This window comes from Equus asinus, chromosome 2 (assembly GCF_041296235.1).
Source record: "Equus asinus isolate D_3611 breed Donkey chromosome 2, EquAss-T2T_v2, whole genome shotgun sequence".
In the NCBI taxonomy this organism is placed as follows: Eukaryota; Metazoa; Chordata; class Mammalia; order Perissodactyla; family Equidae; genus Equus; species Equus asinus.
In genome coordinates, this window is record NC_091791.1 from 13,223,871 (window position 1) to 13,241,686 (window position 17,816).

A 17,816-nucleotide genomic window follows, 5' to 3' on the forward strand; every position below is an offset into this window, starting at 1 on the left:
TTGCCAGGGACTGGAGGAGGGGGAAATGGGGAGCTGTTGTTCAATGGGTTTAAAGTTTCAGTTTTGCAAGATGCTTAGGTTCTAGAGATCTGCCATACAACACTGTGCTTTAGTTAACCATATTGTATTGTGCACCTGAAAATTTACTAGGAGGGTAGATCTCATGTTAAATGTTCTTACCACAATACCTTTTTTTTCTTTATGAGGAAGATTGGCCCTGAGCTAACATCTGTGCCAATCTTCCACTACTTTACGTGGGATGCCACCACAGCATGGCTTGACAAGAGGTACCAGGTCTGCAACTGGGATCCAAACCTGCGAACCCCGGGCCACCAAACCAGAGCACGCAAACTTAAGCACTATGCCACCAGGCTGGCCCCACCACAATACTTTTTAAAAAAGAAAACGGCTTAAAGAAAATGCACAGAAAGTGATAAGTTCCTTGGGGGTGGAAGGTGAGGCACAAAGGGACAGGAATCAGCACGTGATGTTAAGTAAGGGGGTCAGCAGGTCAATGTACTTGGTAATGAATGTAACTGAGAATACCCGGGCAAGCATGCAGGCACATGCCTACAGAGAAGCAACACACATGTCCTGAAGGTCTAGGCACAGCTAGTCCCTTCCAAGTCTGCCTTACCCAGGTCAGGCACGACACTTACCAAGTTGTCAGCCACAAAGGGTGCAACAAGACAAGGGGCTCCGTCCTCACCACCACCACCTGTGATGTTCGGGTGCTTCATGGAGAGCTTCCCCTCGTCTCCTAGCCTGTTCTCATAATAAGACACTGACAGTATCACCATCGCAGGCCCATTGTTAAGGACACCTGCTACAGACTGAAAGTTTGTGTCCCCAAAATTCATATGTAGAAACCTAACCCGCAATGTATTTGGAGGTGGGGCCTTTGGGAGGTGACTAGGTCATAAGAGTGGAGCCCTCAGGAATGGGATTAGTGCCCTTATAAAAGAGGCCCCTGAAAGCAGCTCCCTCGCCCTTTCTGCCGGGTGAGGACGCTGCGAAAAGACAGTCGTTTATGACCCAGAAAGTCGATCCTCATCAGACACAGAATTGCCAGCACCTTGATCTTGGACTTCCCAGCCTCCAGAACTGAGACAAATAAATGTCTGCTGTTTATAATCCACCCAGTGCGTGGTATGCTGTTGTAGCAGCCCAAGTGGGCTGAGTTGCTTTCTGGTCTTGGGCAAGTCCCTTAACTTGAGGTCCAGCAATCAGTTACTCCGTTGCCGCCAAGGATTAATAACATATGTGAGCCCCCAGCCCCGTCGGAGCATGTGGCAGGTCTTCCATAAACCCTAGCCATTCGGACAGACCGTATCTCCTCTAAAAGACTGGAGATGTAGTGGCTTTTACCTCTCGGAAGATTCACCAAGAAAATGGGAGGCAGCTGGTGAAAGGGGGCTTGACTCCACATCAGCACCAAAGAAGGCAAAAGTCACTCCTCCCGTGGCTGCCATGGGACCCCAAGCTCCAGGAGGGCAGGGGCCAGGGCTCTGCTGGCCCTTGTCTCCCTCCCTTGGAGCCTGCCTCTCAGAGAGAAGCCCCACGTGTTCCCACAGCACATGGCCGAGGTTAAAATCTCACAACCCACAGTCAATTCCTTCAAGGCTCATAACCCCCAGCGGACGCAGAAACAGGAATGATATTGATAGCGAAGATAAATAAATGCTGTCACTGTTTTCATTCTTTTCGAGTGACATGAAATGGGAACATACTTTCTTAATTAGGAGCCTGTGGTATGTGGACGCTTGGAGAGCAACCAGACTTTCCCAACTGAGGGCCAGAACACAGGCAGTGAGGACAGCATGGCTCCCTTCCGATGGCCACAAACCCCAAGTGAAGGAGGCCACCACCCCTTCCTCCCCGGCTTGGAGAGTTGGCATCAATCCATAGCGGATGGGGAGCTAGGAAGAGTCACGGCTGGGCGGGTGCGGGGTGTAGATGACCGAAACCTGCTTGGGGCTGTTTTCGTTGTTGCTGCAGGCACTCCTTGAACTCGGGCCAATGAAAATGCACGTTCCATTTCAGAAGTAAGAGCAAGAAATGCAGCTTCCTGAGGAAATGGAAACGCTAACACCGGAGCCCTTGGAAATGAAACCACATGTTTATTGTCCATGGGGGGATGGGGGTGTCCAAAAGCAATTCCTGGAGCCATCTCTCTACCAACTGGAGGCTGATTTTATTTTGTTTTGTTTCATTTTATTTTCCTTAACATTGTTTTACTGAAATACCAGGGGTTTTTTGGCCTTTTTTTTTTTTTTTTTTTTTGAGGGGGGTCCTGATAGGTCCAAAGGCAATTTAGGAAAAGAGATGAGAGGAGACTGGACTAGACAGAGGCCACGAGCCCTTCACTTTGCCACAGTCCAGGTCTAAAACAATAAACAGAAGTGATCTGAAAACAGCTTTCTCTTCAAAATTCCTGCCAAAGCTGGAGAAAACAATTGGGCGTTTGCTCTGAGGAAAAAGCTCTCTGACGTTTGAAAGGCAAGATAGCATCACGGATAACGGCAATTCTTCACAGCCCGCCTCTTGGAAAGAGCAAGAGAGGAAAAGGGAAACATTTGGTATTTGGTTAGCAACAGCTGAGTGGGTTCCTATTACTTGAAGAAAGATGTTTTTGTGTGAATAAAAAATGACATATGGCACATTACACAAACACACCCAAACCAAGCCTCATCTTCCTGTGCCTTTTGTCCCCCTCATTCTGGTCTGTAGTTTTACTCAATGTCTGGTACTAGTCACCTGTCTGTAGGATCAAAACTATTAAGCCTGGCTCTTACAAAGGTTGGTGGCACCTGGACAAGCCACATGTGAAAACCACTGAGTTACAGGGTGTTTGGGGCTGGCTGTCAGGTGGGGAAGGGAGGGAATTAGGAGTGGGGGTTCTTGTCTGTGGATTTGTGAAAGGAAGAGGAGAGGCAGAGTGAAGTGTGCTCGTGGAGGCTCCAGTGCAGAAGCCCCTTCCAGCCCCACCACTTTGATGCGGGTCCGCGTCTCTAGCTTGAACCCTTTGGGTGCAGTCAAAGCCCAGGAATCCTGGGAGTCTGGGAAAGTGCTGAGGGCTGAGCTGGACAGGACATGGGCCATATGCCGTCACCACAGAGCCCCGGAGTCAGGCAGTGTGATCTGTTTTATCCTCAAGGGCAAGAGAAGCAAAGAATTCAGATATTCCCCTGCAGTGGGAATGAGACAAAGAATTAGGTGGGTAAATGGAGGAGTGGGGTGGTATAGGTGGACCCGGGGAATGGCCAGGTAGACATGCACACTGTGCAGGCATTGGCTGGACGGAGGCTGGCATGTTGGAAAGAGCAGGAACAGAACTGAGACCTGGGTTCCAAGCCTGGCTCTCTCACCTGCCATCTCTAAATGAGAGGTTGGAACCACCCAGGTCTGAGCCCGCTGCTCTGCGATGGTACAGCTTCCTTCCCTGCTAGCACACAGACAGCCGGAGAACCCAGAGACACCAGCAGAAAAGGCACCTTTCACACCCGCGGCGGCGGCTCTTGAAAATGCCGGGCAAAAAGGAAACATACCGATGTGTGACCTGCGGTTGTTTCTATTTCTCTAGATTTTCAATATTTTTACAATGAGGGGAAAACAACTCTTCTAAAAACACAGCTGCAGAATCACTGAGATTAGGAAGGTCCTGCAAAGCCAAGGAGCTGTGACCGCGACAGGTCCCCCTTCAGGGGCAGGGCTGGGGAACTTCACCCTGCCTGGCCTGCAGCAGAACCTTCTAGCGAGCTGGGACTCGGGCCGCTGTGGTGCCAGGCCCTGGGAAAGCCTCAGTTGATGGTGAATGCTGCTGCCTTCCCGGAGGCCCAGGGCCTTCCCAGAACCACTGCCACTCTGCTCACAGCCATCCTGGGGACGCTATCCTCCTATGGCCACGTTCTTTCTACAAAGCTTTTTTCTCCTTGAAAAGAAATTCCCATGCGGACACAGGCAGTTTTAGAAATTGAGATACCAAGGCCGTACCCAGCCGATGGCATCAGATCTCTGCAGATGGTGTCAGCAGTTCCCGAAGCTCCCGGGTGATCCCAGTAGCGCATTAACTGTAAGCCTAGTTCATTCAACCCCCCGCACCTGGAACAGTGCTGGCCGGAGCAGGAGCGCAGGTGTGTGTGTAAAATGAGCAAACGACTGAACAAACGACAGATGGATGTGACGCCGAGGCCACATGCTCCCAAACCAGGGGGTAGCGATGTCAGGCCTACACTCCCTTGACACGCCCCAGTGTTAATCTCCCAGAAATGAAGGTCACCCCGAAGCAACTAGACGATAAAGAGTTGCTCCTAGCAGGGCTTCTGTCCAAGGGAAATAGAAGTCTCCAGGTGCCTGACCGCGGCGAGGCTGGGCCAGGCAGCGCGCTGCAGCCGTGATGGGCCCAGAGTCCCCAGAAGCGAGGCAGCCTGAGCGCGGGGCCCTGCCTGACTCCCTTGCTTTTTGGAAAGCTCAGCCAGGGCCACGGGGCTGGGGCCAGGGGACAGGACTTTGCCTCCAGCTCCGCCTCTGACCCCTGTATGACCTCAGGCCCGTCATTCTCTTCTTTGGACCTCGGTTTCCCCTTTTACAAAATGAGGCTGATGAACGAACGAGAGGAGCTTAAATGCCCCTGCCTCCCAGTTTGGCAGTTCCACAGGGAGAAGCCTGGTGGGGGTGGAGACATCAGAGGGCATGGGGCCTTTCTCCAGCATCAGAGCCCCAAGTAGAGTTCAGACTACTGGGGTCTCTAAGCCCTTCCTGCTGCCTTCCCTCTTGCACTTGCACTGTGGCCAGAGCGGGAACAGAGCGAGCATGAGCTTAAAGACAGCATTTCTGGAAGGCGTGGGAAGCACACTGTTCCAGGGGTCTGGGGCTCAGCTTCCATGGTAGCCCTGCCAGTTTGCTGTGGGGGCTAGGGTCGTTACTCCCTCTCTCTGTGCCTCAGTCTCTCTCTAGTGCTTCCGGTTTACCCTTGGACAGCAATGCCTGGCCCATCATTACTGCGAGCCGCCCTGGCCGGCTGGGGAAATGAGCAGGGATGCGTGGGGGCTCTGAAGCTTTGGAGGCTGGGCCCACCTTGCTGTCCAGGGCCCTGGGGACTGGCTTCAGCGGGAGCTATGAGCTAATGAAGCAAAAGCCACAAGAGGGCGGGATCAGGAAGTGGCTGGGCAAGTGGGGGCCAAGGCAAACAGCAGCCTCCGCGCAGAGAGGCGGCCCTGCTTCTTCCTGGGCCACCAGCCAGGGCCTAGTGAGGCTCACAGCTGTGCCGCCAGCCTGTGAGAAGTGAATGCCTGGGAAGGTGGAGGCAGCTGCCGTCTCCCGAAAGTCCTGAGGTCTCAGGGTCCGAAGACCCCCCAGCCACGCCCATCCTCTCAATGATCCCCGCCAGATGCTCAGCCGACCTCGGTCTGCGCACTTCTGGGGACAGGAAGCCCTTTGCCTACAAAGTGTCCAATGCTCTTTGTCAACCATGTTAAAAGTCCATTCTTACTTTGAGACCAAACCTGTCTTTCTGTATTACCTGCACCTTGGTCCTCATTCTTGGGATAGAGGACAAACGTTTGGTGGCAGTTATTCTCTGCTTCTGGAATTTTCTCTCAGATAAACCTCCACTTCCCCCTGCTGCCTCATCATGGCTCCCAGACGACTGGCTACATGACACACCCAAACTCTTTGTCCAAGGAACAGAGCATCAAGGGCTTGGCCCACTGGAACCCGATCCAGGTCTTGGGTAATTAAAGGTGAAACCATGTCAACTCCTTCCTTCAGGCCATCTTTGCTTAGCTCAGCCCCAGACCCAAGAGGGGCTGGAGGTGGGAAGAGATGGATGTGGAGAAGGAAGAGATGGATATACTCACAGGCACACGGAGTTCACCCAATGCCCATGTTCAGATGAGGAACAGGGGAGAGGCATGTTGTTTGGCAGAAACCAGCATAGAGAAAGCTGGAGTCTCGATTCAGACTGTGCCACCTGAATTATAGCTCAGGGCCGTCGGGATTTTAGACCTGCATTTTTATAGGGTCTGGCAGAGCTGGCTTTCAGAAAGAGATGGCCTTTGGGTCAGACAGTGGCCTTCCCACTTGGCCACCTGTTGTAGCATAACAATAGCTGAAACAAGAGCAGCTAATAGGGATGGGGTGCTTGCTATATCCCAGGCACCATGCTGGGCACTTTACATGCTTGTCTCGTGCAATCCTCACAACAGGCCTGTGAAACCGGTGAGCTTATTAGTTATTGTCTAGACGCCAAAAAATGAGGTCCTGAGAAGGGATTGGCACAAGGTCCCAGAGCTAGCAAGAGGCAGAGATGGGATTTGAACTCAGATCTTCCTGACAGTAGAACAACTCTTCTGCATCTTTTAGCTTTTAGGGATCCATGGCAGCAGCAGGCAAGCACCTGGGACACTGAGAGGTGGATGATGTCCACCAATGGCACGATTTGGCAAGGCCAGGGGCCCACAGGGGAGAGAGGCACCCCGATAACCTGGATGTACCCATGGCCTCTTGGTCATTCCATTTCCATGGGATGGGGCTGCTCTGCACTCCAAGTCCAGGAGCTCCAGCCTCCAGGGGCAGGCGTGGGAAAGCCATGGCAGCTCACGGCTGGCTATGAACTGGACATCTACACTCCACAGGCTGGGCCAGCACAGAAGAATTATTTGGAACGCCCTTCTCTCCTCTCCTCCTCCAGGACGCCTGACCCGAGTTTGCCGCCCCCTCACCGCTTCTGAGCTCCTCAGCTCCACGGCCTGCACCACACCTGTGATTGCATAACATACATGCTGTCTCATTCCCTTGGCTGTTGTCCTCAGAGCTGGCCGAGCCTCCTCGGCTGAGCTGTATATTCCCTCTCTCCACTGCCACCCCCTCTGCATGCCCAGCAGAGCCCAGGACAGTCTGGACATTAATGAGGTCACCAATAAATATACAATTGATTAAAGCAGGAGCAGTCATGAGAAACGTTATTCACCAGGATCCTGTTTACACTTCTTTTGTCAAAACAAATCCCTTGCTTCTTGAAGGTAGAAATCTTAAAGTCCTCGGTGTCCAGAAGCAAATGCTTCGCTTTTAATAGGGTGTTGGAATTGCATTTCACAGCACATTCCTGTGCTCGGACCTACATGGAGGCAAGTCCTTAAGCCAACAGGACAGGAACCCAAACAGCGCTGGGCCCAACTTGGAGTAGGCAGGGCCCAGGCTGCCTTGTTCCCTCACCCCAGCACCTAGCACAGAGCCTGGCCAAAGCCAGCACACAGTAACATTTGACGAGTGAACGAATGTATAGATTAACGATCTAACTCATCAATTTGCTAGCTGTTGGCTATATCCTAACATATTGGTTTCCAAATCTCTCCCTGTGTTGGGTCAAGTTAATGAAAAGATCTGCCACACAGGAAATGGAGCCCCTTCACAACACTGACATGCTCGTCCTTCACAAGCAATCACATCAGAGTCAGAGGAAGCGCGTGTTGAAGGGAGCATGGTCGTGGACCTTGCAGAAAACCCGAAGGAAACCTAGTCTAATGCCCTCATCACCCAGATGGGGAAACTGAGGCCCAGGTGTGTGCGTGGGGCCTTGCCTTATTCATCACCCCAGGGCTTGCTTAGTCTCCTCAGCTGCTCTAAGGCCCTGGATCAATGTGAACAGGGAGGGGAAGTCCTTTATGAAAATTCAAAGACTCCCATGCAGGGGTCCCACTCCAGGTCTTGCACAGAGACCCCCAGTGAAGCCTTTCAAAACTCCCTTCCAGGACCTGGCATTTTGAACACGGTGAAGTGTAGCTGCTTCTGTCAGCCTGCAGGCCTGTGATCGATGCCACACAGGTGTCTCATATAAATCTTCAAGGGCCATCTCCGCATGGAGCCAAGTAGATGCTTTTAATTATCAGGAGGGAAAAAAGCAAAATGCCTCATGCATTTTCATTTTTATCTAAGGAAAAGAACACAATTTGCCAGCATGAAGTACCACTTCTTGCCAAATAACACTTATTTTAAACTAAAGCTTTTTCAGCTATACAAATACAGAATAGAAGCATGCAGTGCCCAAAACACATGCTTTTCTCTCGTCCCTTCTTTCTTTTTTAAGAGGCTCACATATCTCCTAACTGTCTAGATCTCGTAAGCTCGGGCTCAGCCTAGAGCATGGCTCGCTGGTAACGCTTGTTTTCTTCCCTCTGTTGGGTGCGAAACAGACATTTTGACAGATATTTAACTGATGCTCAAGGTTAATAGGTATCCTCCTCCGTTACTTAGCACAAGATACATAACTGGGAAAAAGACCAAAAAGATGACTGGGATGATCAAAGAATACCATTGTGGTGAAACCCCTATTTCTAACTGGTCTAAAAATGTAACCCATAATAGCTGTTTGCTTTAAATTATTCCTTGCCAAGAACAATGTTCAGATGATTGAAAAATTCCACACTGGAACCTCCGATGCTTACTTATTTTTCCTTCTGAGCACCTGCATGGAGAGAAGCTTTGCTCAGAAAATGTAGCGAGCAACAGGGAAAGAGGAGCTCTCAGCTCCTCACAGTCAGTATGCTGCCTCGGAAAGCCCTCCAAGGACTTCTTAACGGGGGCCCTGGGTTCTGAAAGGTCAGGCCGTAACTGCGTTTTGTTCTGGATGAGTCAGCCCAGTTAAAGTAGGCGGCTGGAGCACAGTGGGAGGCAGGCAGAGACCTTCCCTCGCAGACAGAGTCTGCATGGGGCCGGAGCTGACAAACCGGACCTGTGTGTAGCTGGAACCGAATCGGGAATGCACACAGCACAGCCCAAGCGACCACCGCACGGAGAGAATCCAGTTCCTCCCAAAGGGGGCTTGGAATTGAATTTCCATTCTGGAAGCACAGGTCACAGATGTTGCCCATGGTGGGGATTAAGCCAGGGGAGCCAACAGGATGCCCCGAACCTCTGGTCCAAAGCAAAGCAGCCGGGAGATCCACCCTGGAAGGGAATTCTAGACCTAGCTGTCTTTGAGCGCTTGGTCACCGCAGTTTCCAGCCCCTTTATATTTGAACCCAGGTTTGCTCAACTAATGTAGCTGAGGTTGGACCTGGTAGGCCAGCTCCCTCTCTCTCGACCTCCCTTTAGGATTGATTCCCTGAGCACCTACCTGCGCTGTGCTGGGCCAGAGGATCAAGTGATCACCAGAAACACCTACTCCCCCAAGCACCCAAGGAGCTTATGCTCCAGCTCTGTGCTCTTTTCCCTGGAGCTCACCTAGAACTCCTCCGGGATGAGAGGTGGTGGAGATGTGAGAGGCACAAACTCTGTAGACCACTTGGACTCATATCCCAGTCACCCAATGTCTGTTCATCACATTTTTTGTTGTAATAGAACTCCCACTTTTAGCTGGGTGCATGGCCACCCAAAAGAAAGACTGCATTTCCCAACGACCTTTGCAGCTAGGTGTGGCTATGTGACCAAGTTTTGGCCAATGGAATGTGAGCAGAAATAATGCGTCCAAGTTAGTTCTGGGTTATGCCCTTGAAGGGAAAAGGTGTGTGCCGCTTCCTTCACTGTCCCCTCTTCCCACAGACTAGAATGCACACACAGTGGGGCGTCATTTTGGACCATGTAGAGGAGGGCAACACCCTAAAGACAGAAGAGACTGGGAACTGAATGGCCACGTAGACAGAACTTCCATAGCAGCCCCAGACCCCTTCCCAAGCACTGTTCCATGAGAGAGAAATAAACTTCTACCTTGTTTAGACCATTGTTAGCCTCAGTCTTTGTTACAGCAGCTGAACCTATGCTTGCTCAATCCGCCCATGAACTAGCTGTATCACTTTTTCTGAGACTCACTTTCTTGGTCCTAAAATGGAGATAACAATATGACCTACCTCATAGGTACGGCTCAATCAAGGTGCTTAGCACATGCCTGGCACATGGTAGGCCCTCAGTAAATACTGTCTATCCACCATTATTATAAGGAGCAGCCACTCTTCCTGCCCAAATCCCCAAAACCCACCCCTTTCACTGCCCCACCAGGAGAGTGTGAGCACATGCAGCCAAGAAGCGTTAACTGGAACCGATGTTCACCCACCTGAGCCTCATCTACTAAATCAGGTGGTGTTTCAGACATCCCTCCACCACACACGACGTGGGAGGCCTCAGTGCTGCTTCAAATACATCACACCCACCCGAACTCCCTTGGTACGACCCACGGTGCTGTAATAAGGCACCAAGGGTCCCATGCTCCTCCAGCAGCCCCCGAACTTGAGCAGAGGTCTGTTTCCTTGGTGGAATTAAGGTACGCAAGTCTCAAAAAGCCTGTGTTCAGTTCTACAGATGGTGACCTGAAATGCGAAACATTGTTCCTCCCTGTCAAACACAATTTAGTCTTCCTTCCCTGTGATATCCCGGGTAATCCACACTGAAAGAGTATTTTAGCAAGAGTTATAGTTTGGATGCTGGAAGGTTCTAAAGTCAACAGAACTGTTTTTGCTGTATATTACATAAAATAAACACTCTGGTTCCAGGAACTCAAGGCAGCACACTGGGAACCACATTTGTTTTCCCCAAGATGCAGGAGTCGTGCAAACTGCCCTTGACCTGGCCACACCACACTCAAGTGTCTCTGGGGTTCCCCAAGGGCACAGGCAAAGGGCAGCCCTGAACTGGCAGTGCCAACACCTGGGATGACACCGCCTTCACTTACAAGGGCTGGGAAGGTGGGTGGTGTGTGTGCGCTCAAGGGGCAGACCTGTAGGCGGTCTCTGACCTCGAGCTACAGCTTTATTTAAGTGGCTAAACACAAAATTGTGTACAGGGCTGCTAAGGGCTTCCAAAGAACTGACGTTTCTTTTTTTAAATATTGACTTCCTTCTTGCAGTGTCATTGCCTCTGCTGGTGAAAGAGCACAGAGTGGGGACAGCCTGCAGCTGGTGCCCGCCCTTCCTCAGGGCAAGAGCTGCCTTTCAATTCGGAATCCCCTCTGAGCCTGACCCAGTGCTGGGCACCCAGCACGGACCCCTCGTCCAGGCTCTTAGCACCTCTCTGCCGAGCACTCAAGACAGGTGGCCTCTGGAATCTGCCTGAGTGACTATTGGTTAACCTCCCTCCCCACCTTCAGCCTGGAAACAGAGCACAATCCCGCTCTGATTCACGGCTGTGCTCCCCAGAGCACAGCCTAGACAGGGCAGGTTCTCAGACACGGCAGAATGAATGAATGAATGAATGAATGGTGGCTGGGACTTGCTGGAAAAGGGGTAGGTTTTAATCATGAAGAAGATGAGGCCTCCGCATCGAGGCAGTTAGAGAGCAGCAGAGGCCGTACACTGAGAAATGTTGTGGCTGTCTGCTAACATTCACCCCGGGTGCCAGGACACTCACGCTGTCGGGGGCACACATGTCTTCAGCACCCCCTGAGAGCCCCAGGCTTGAAGACTCCATTCTCTCACTTAATGCCACCCCGTGGGATGGAAAGTCCCGCCCCTGTCCACTGAACAGAAAACCAGGGCACAGCTGGTCTAAGGGACTTGCCTGAGGTCACACAGTGGCAGTAGAACCAGGGTCTGAGTCCAGGTCTTTTTGGCTGCAAAGGCCTGGTGCTGCCGGCAGGCACTGTGGAGGCCGGGACCTGCCTGGCCAGGAGACCCTCCTGGGAGGCCTCTCTGCCGCCCCAGAGGGACTTGTCCTTGGAATCAGAGGGAGGGAGGGCAGCAACTTGCTCCTCCCTCAGGAGGAAGCCACCATCTCCCACCAGAGAAGTGGTGGGGCCGCAGGCTCAGAAACCCCCAGGGGCCTCCCTCGGGGAGGCAGGGAGCCGAGGGGCTGGGAACAGAGCATGACCCAGAGCAGAGGGCACCGGACCAGGTGCCGAGGGAGAAGATGGGGGATGGGAGATGGGGGAGGATGGACAGTCCATCTCCTAACTAGGGGGTTGCACGCGCTTCAGGTATTCGGTATGGAGCCGAGAAGGGGGTGTTTTCCCTCCCCCCCAGCCTGTGGCTTAAACTGCGAAAAGCAACTTACTGAACCCCTTTGGAGCCCACCAGGGGCCCAGGTGTGCTAAGCCCAAGGGAAAGACACAAGAGAAGCTAAAGATAGGCTCTGCACCCAAAAATGGGCTCACACATTGTCTGGGGCAGGGCCTGGCCTGGTAGCCTCCACAGAGGAAACATGAAAAACAGGAAGTTCCACCAAAAGAACAGCCTCTCAAGCTCCCTCAGCCTCCCCAGCCTCCCCAGCCTCCCTCAGCACTCCTTCCAGCCTTCTGGCTGGGTACCTACTACAACCCTACCCAGAACCCATATCTGCTCTGGACCCCATAGGACTTGGTACATGAGCCCAAATCTCTGCCTTGAGAATATCACCCTCATTCTAGAAACACAGGCACAGCAGAAATTTAAATTCCACACTTGACAGCGAGGATGCCCTTCACAGCCACATCCAGCATGTGAGTCTGAGAAGGGAAGGGGGACAGACACTGGGTGAGGAAGGCGAGAGAACGTACAGCCAGGGCTCTTTCACACCCTACTGTCCCAACACAGCTCATCTTCACAGAAAGCTCACCTCCCTCAGCAGCCAGGGCACAGCGGCCAGGGCGGCAGCCACACGCATGTCTCTCTCTGCTGAAGAAGGGTGCCGCAGGTTCTCAGCTCGACTTCTGCCCTCCTTTGCTCATCCTTGCCCACCGGGAATTCCATTCCCTTCCACACTGAAGACCTGGAAATGCTATTTGATGGCTGCATCAAGCTACAGCTGCCTTACTGTGCCAAGCAGGGACCAAACAGTCCCCTCTGGCCACATCCATGGAGAGAAAGTGACTGCTAGAAGACAGCCACGACTCATCTGAATCACCAGGGTGGACTACAGGTGGGGTTGCCCTGAAATAGGCCAGATTCCCAAATGGGCCAGCTACCCAAGCCCAGAGTATATGTACACATACACATACCAAGAGACACACACACACCTCCTCCAGGAAGCCTTCTCAGATTGCTCCAGCCCTATTGCAGGGCTCCAAATGACTCCTTTTATACGTACAACAGCAGTCAGTCTCCTAGTGTGATCTGGGGGGCCCAAATCAGTAGAAGGGGCTCAGGGAATGTTATGGACTGAATTGTGCCTACCCCCCAAATTTGTATGTTGCAGCCTTAACTCTCAGTGTGACTACATTTGGAGACAGGACCTTTAGGAAGGTAACTAAGGTTAAATGCGGCCATAAGGGTGGGAAACCTGAGGGCTGGTGTCCTCATAAGAAGATGAAGAGACACCAGAGATGGTTCGCTCTCTCTGTGCACACAGAGGAAAGAAAGGCCATGAGAGGACACAGGGAGAAGGCAGCCATCTATAACCGAGGAAGGGAGGCCTCACCAGAAACCCACACTGTCGGTACCCTGACCTGGGACTTCCGGCTTCCAGAACCGTGAGAAAATAAATCTCTGTTGTTTAAGCCACCCAGCCTGAACAGACTGATACAAGGTGTATGAGCAAAAGAGCAAGGTTCGAGGCTCCACTCTGCCATTCGCAAGCTCAGTGATCGCTGACAAATCACTCGGCCTCAGTTTCCTGATCTGTAAAATGGGGCTACTAACTCTCTCTGCCCTGCCTGCCTCCCTGAGATGCCTGTGGAGGCCATGAGAAGGCAGCCAGGTGCTGGGTAGGAGGGCCCAGGCTGGGGCATGAGATGGACATGAGTTCAATCCAGGCCCCACCACTCACCCCCTGGGTAACCCCTGACAAATCACATGATCAGAGCAGCTGCTGTGGGCAGAGCGTCTGTTACGTGGCAGCGCAATCTGTTGCCTCAGCTGAGCAATGGGGATGAGGATCCTGCTGCTCATGGGAGTGACAGCCAGATGCTAACGTGGGCACAGCATCCGAGCCAGGACCAGCCATGCCTGCTGGGCAGCCATCCCGGAACGCTGCCTCCCAGCCCTCGCCACCCCTGGCCCAGGGACACTCACTGGTGCTCCAGGAACTGGGGCAAGCTGGTCCTTTGCTCCCTCTCCACTACACAATGGGGGAAATCAGCTGGGGCCTTGGAAAGAAGGGGCTGAGCCATTCCAGGCCATCAGTGGCATCATCCAAGGCTCACATACTTTCCACACTGAGGCCTCTCCCACTGGGCCGTGACTGATGCAGCTACCCCAAGAGGACCGGAATCTGCTCAGCAGACACTGCCCGGCCCGGCTCGGAAGGCTGCCTCGACACCTTGTCCAAAATCCAGTCCCCAAGGGGCCAAGGGGGCCTAGTCAAGAAGCATGCCCCCCCACCAGCCCATCACCCTGTTGATGGTTGTGGCACTAAAGATGGAGAAGTTCTGATACACAAAGGGGACACAAGGTCACCACACAGCCGCAAGGGCAGGCAGGGGCACGAGAGACGGGGAAGCAATGCGGGACCCTCACTTACATGGAAAGAAACGCATGCAGAGCTGCAAACAGGGAGGGGAGCCGCAGGGGGCACTGAGTCTGAGCTGTTATTGCTATCGCTGAACGGATTTAGTCAGAATTTCCCTGGCACCTGAACGCAGGTCTCTGGAGGGCAGCCAAGCCGATGACAGTCCAGACTCTAATGCTTTCCCCAGAGGAGCAGGAATTCAGGAGGCAGAAGTAAGGTGTACACCAGAATGGGACATTCCCCACCAGCGCTGGAGGGACCCTGTTAGCGGCCATGGCCTTTCCAACATCTCCCTGACCCCAAAGACCAACTCATACACTAGGATCCTCCCATGTGGTCCCTCAGCCTCCATCTTCCAGGGGACCGATCAGCAGATACAACAGAGCTCCCTCTGAAAGCACTTCCTCGTTGTGCTAAGATGGTCTCAGACTCCAGGGAATTTACCCAGAGGGAGGGAACAGCTTCAGATGCAGTGGAAGGCCACGACCCACCTGGGTCTCCTATTTGTTGCTTTATCTTTGGAACATAAACAAGCTTTACCTGCATTTATGGTCAAGTTGGTCAGATCCTATTCCTTAGCCAGCCCTGCTCTGTCATTTAACTAGGAGGAAAAAAAACATCACTTACAGATCACTTTCATTACCTTGGATAGGGCGAGGCATTTGGCATCACTTCACTCCGCCTGGACTCCAGGCTCTGGTTGGCCCCCAGCCCCTTTCACACCTCACTGGTTGTTAAGAAGGTTTCCTTCTCTAGCCTCGCCTCCCCCACGTGCTGTTTTCTGTGGGTGTGGAAGCTCACTGTCCCGGGGCTCGGTCTTCTTTGACAATGCCATAGCGGTACATGAGACAGCCCAGCACTGAGCGGGGGCTGGCAGACCAAATTTTGGTAAAGCAAAGCCTTTCTCCTTTTGTCAGTTTTGAGAAGGGTTCCCACATGAGAAGACAAATCGCCCACAGACTGTGTTGAAAACTGCGGAAACAGGGATCAGTGGTGGCTTGGGCTGAGCCTGCTGGCACACAGAAGGGCTGTGGTCCCATTTTGTTGTTTTTTATCTTCAATAGTTCTCTCTATTCCAAGCTCTTCCCTGTCGATGGTCCTGGGGCACAAATGGAAACAAGCCTGGCGTCAAAGGAGAGAGGAGGAGCTGGACAAACGCAAAGGCTGTTGGAAGTTGAATTTAGGCAATCCTGAGAATAGACATCCAGGCATGCTTAAGGGCTGATCTGACTGGGCATCAGGAAAGTAGGCAAACAGGGCTCTACCTAGTCCAGGCGCAGAAATCAGACAGAATGCCAGAAACCAAGTAGGCATGAGCTGTGAACATGGTCTAAAGTCCAGGGCTCGGAGCCCCAAACCTAGGCATTGACAGCAGTGGAAGGAATAGAGCAGCACCCACTGGGAGAGCTCAGGCTGGCGCTGGCGCTGGCGCGGACGAGACACGACGCTCAGCTTTCCAGGCCCAACATGGTTTCCATGGGGCAGAAATCATCCTTAGCAGAGCCATTCTGGACCAGAAATTGTCAAATATGACTACATTCCCTGGAGAACTTTTTCAAAACATAAAATTCTGGGCCAAGAGACTCTGATTCTGTAAAGCCTTGGAACTCTTCATTTCTTAAAAGTTCCAAGGTGATCCTGATGTTAGTCTCGGCTCTAGGCTCTCTGATGGACCACAATTTTCCATCTACCTGAGGAAGAGGGTATACAGGCAATGGAATTGTGATTATGTCTTTTTTGAGTTGCCCTCTGCACCCTGAGAATTTCTGTTTTGTCTAACCCATTATAATGTCATAGGCTGCCTGGCATAATTTGCTCTTTTCTACATCCTTTTTAATCTGAACACAGCATTGACTCTCGCCAGTCCTTTACCCCATAGAGCTGGGTTGTAATATCCCTGCTGTTCACTAGGCATTGCTATAACACAGGAGGAGCATGATCCTCAGTTTTGAAATTCTTCCAGATCAAGGTTCTCAGGCCTGCAGAATATATTAGTACTTTACTTTGTCAGTTCTCTGTATTTAAGTTTCTATCTTGGGTTATCTTAGAATGTAGGATAACTATAGAGCACCAATTGTTTCTCAGAGCTCAGGAACTGCTATTTCACAAGGATTGTCTTTCAAGTCTCACTGTTTCTCTTCTTTCCCCCTCTTTATGGACTCAGGACATCTTTATAGCTCTAGAAATGATGAAGGACTCCAAACAGCTTTTGTTTATGTGGGTTATATCTATTAATATTTTCCACATTAGAAAATAAAACTGAGAAAAATTTAAAACACAAGAATACCCAAGCATACATTCTGTGAACTGTCAGAGTGATGATGTCACCACATGTCAAGTAGGCTCTAGAAAACTCTACTGTACACTCATGAGAGAATAAGAGTGAAAGGGCAAAAATTATTATTATCAGTTATTCTGTATCATTATGACAAGAGTTTTGACCTTGCAGAAAGGGTCTCAGGGACCCCCGAGGGTCACAGTCCACATTCAGAAACTGCTGCTCTACCAGCTTTGAAGTTATACTGTCTGTTCATAACAAATCTGAAGTCAATCAACATCTTTACTTTCCTTCCGAAAAATGTTTTAATTCTGATCATCCCTCCCGGCTTACGTGTTCCGGTTGTTCAACATTTTAGTTCTAACTTGTTTTTTTTAAATCTCTCAATTGAGACATTATTTTATACAACCAGTATTTGTTTAAATAGAGCCAAACATTTACCTAAATTTTTGCACATCATTCCATCTTGTGCCTCAGATCTTCCGTCTGGTACTTTCTTTTGCCTAAAGTACATCTTTTAGAACGTCCTATTGTGAAGTAAATTTGTGGAAAATTATCCAAGCTTTGTTCTTCTACCTGTAATTTTCTTCTTGTTCTTGAAAGGTGCTTTAACGGGGAATAGAAGTGTAGGCTAACAGTCACTTTCTCTTAGCACATCGAAGATATTTTACCATTTCCTGGCTTCCAGAATCGTTGTTGAGAAGCCATCTGCCAGACTCATCACTGTCCCCAGATAGGAAAGCTTGCTCTTCTCTCTGGCTGCTTTTCAAATGATCTCTTTGTCTTAGGTGCACTGCAGGTTTACACTGATGTGTCTTATTTTTATTTATTTTATTTTAATTTATATTTATTTTATGACATTTTTATTTATCATGCTTGGTATTCATTGAATTTTCTAGATCTGAGGTTTCATACCTATCAAAGACTGCAAAATTCTTAGTCATTATCTCTTAAAATAGCACCTCTTTCCTATTTTGTCATCTCCTTCTGAAAACCAAGTCAGTGTGTATTAGACCTCCTCGCTGTATCCTCCATGTCTCTTACCTTGTCTTCTAGAACTTCCATCTCTGTATGTCTCTGGGCTGCATTCTAGTTCATTTATTCAATTATTCATTACATCTTCCAGTTTTCTAATTTTCACCCACCAAGTCTAATCTGCTGTTTAATGTGTCCACTGTTTTTACTTTCA

At 50.9% G+C, this 17,816-nt stretch overlaps 1 protein-coding gene across 9 annotated transcripts in view; it reads right to left on the reverse strand.

Moving 5' to 3' along the window:
• The window catches only part of GRK5 (G protein-coupled receptor kinase 5), a 219,470-nt gene that overhangs the window by 75,578 nt on the left and 126,076 nt on the right, over nucleotides 1-17,816 (reverse strand). The window lies entirely within an intron of this gene.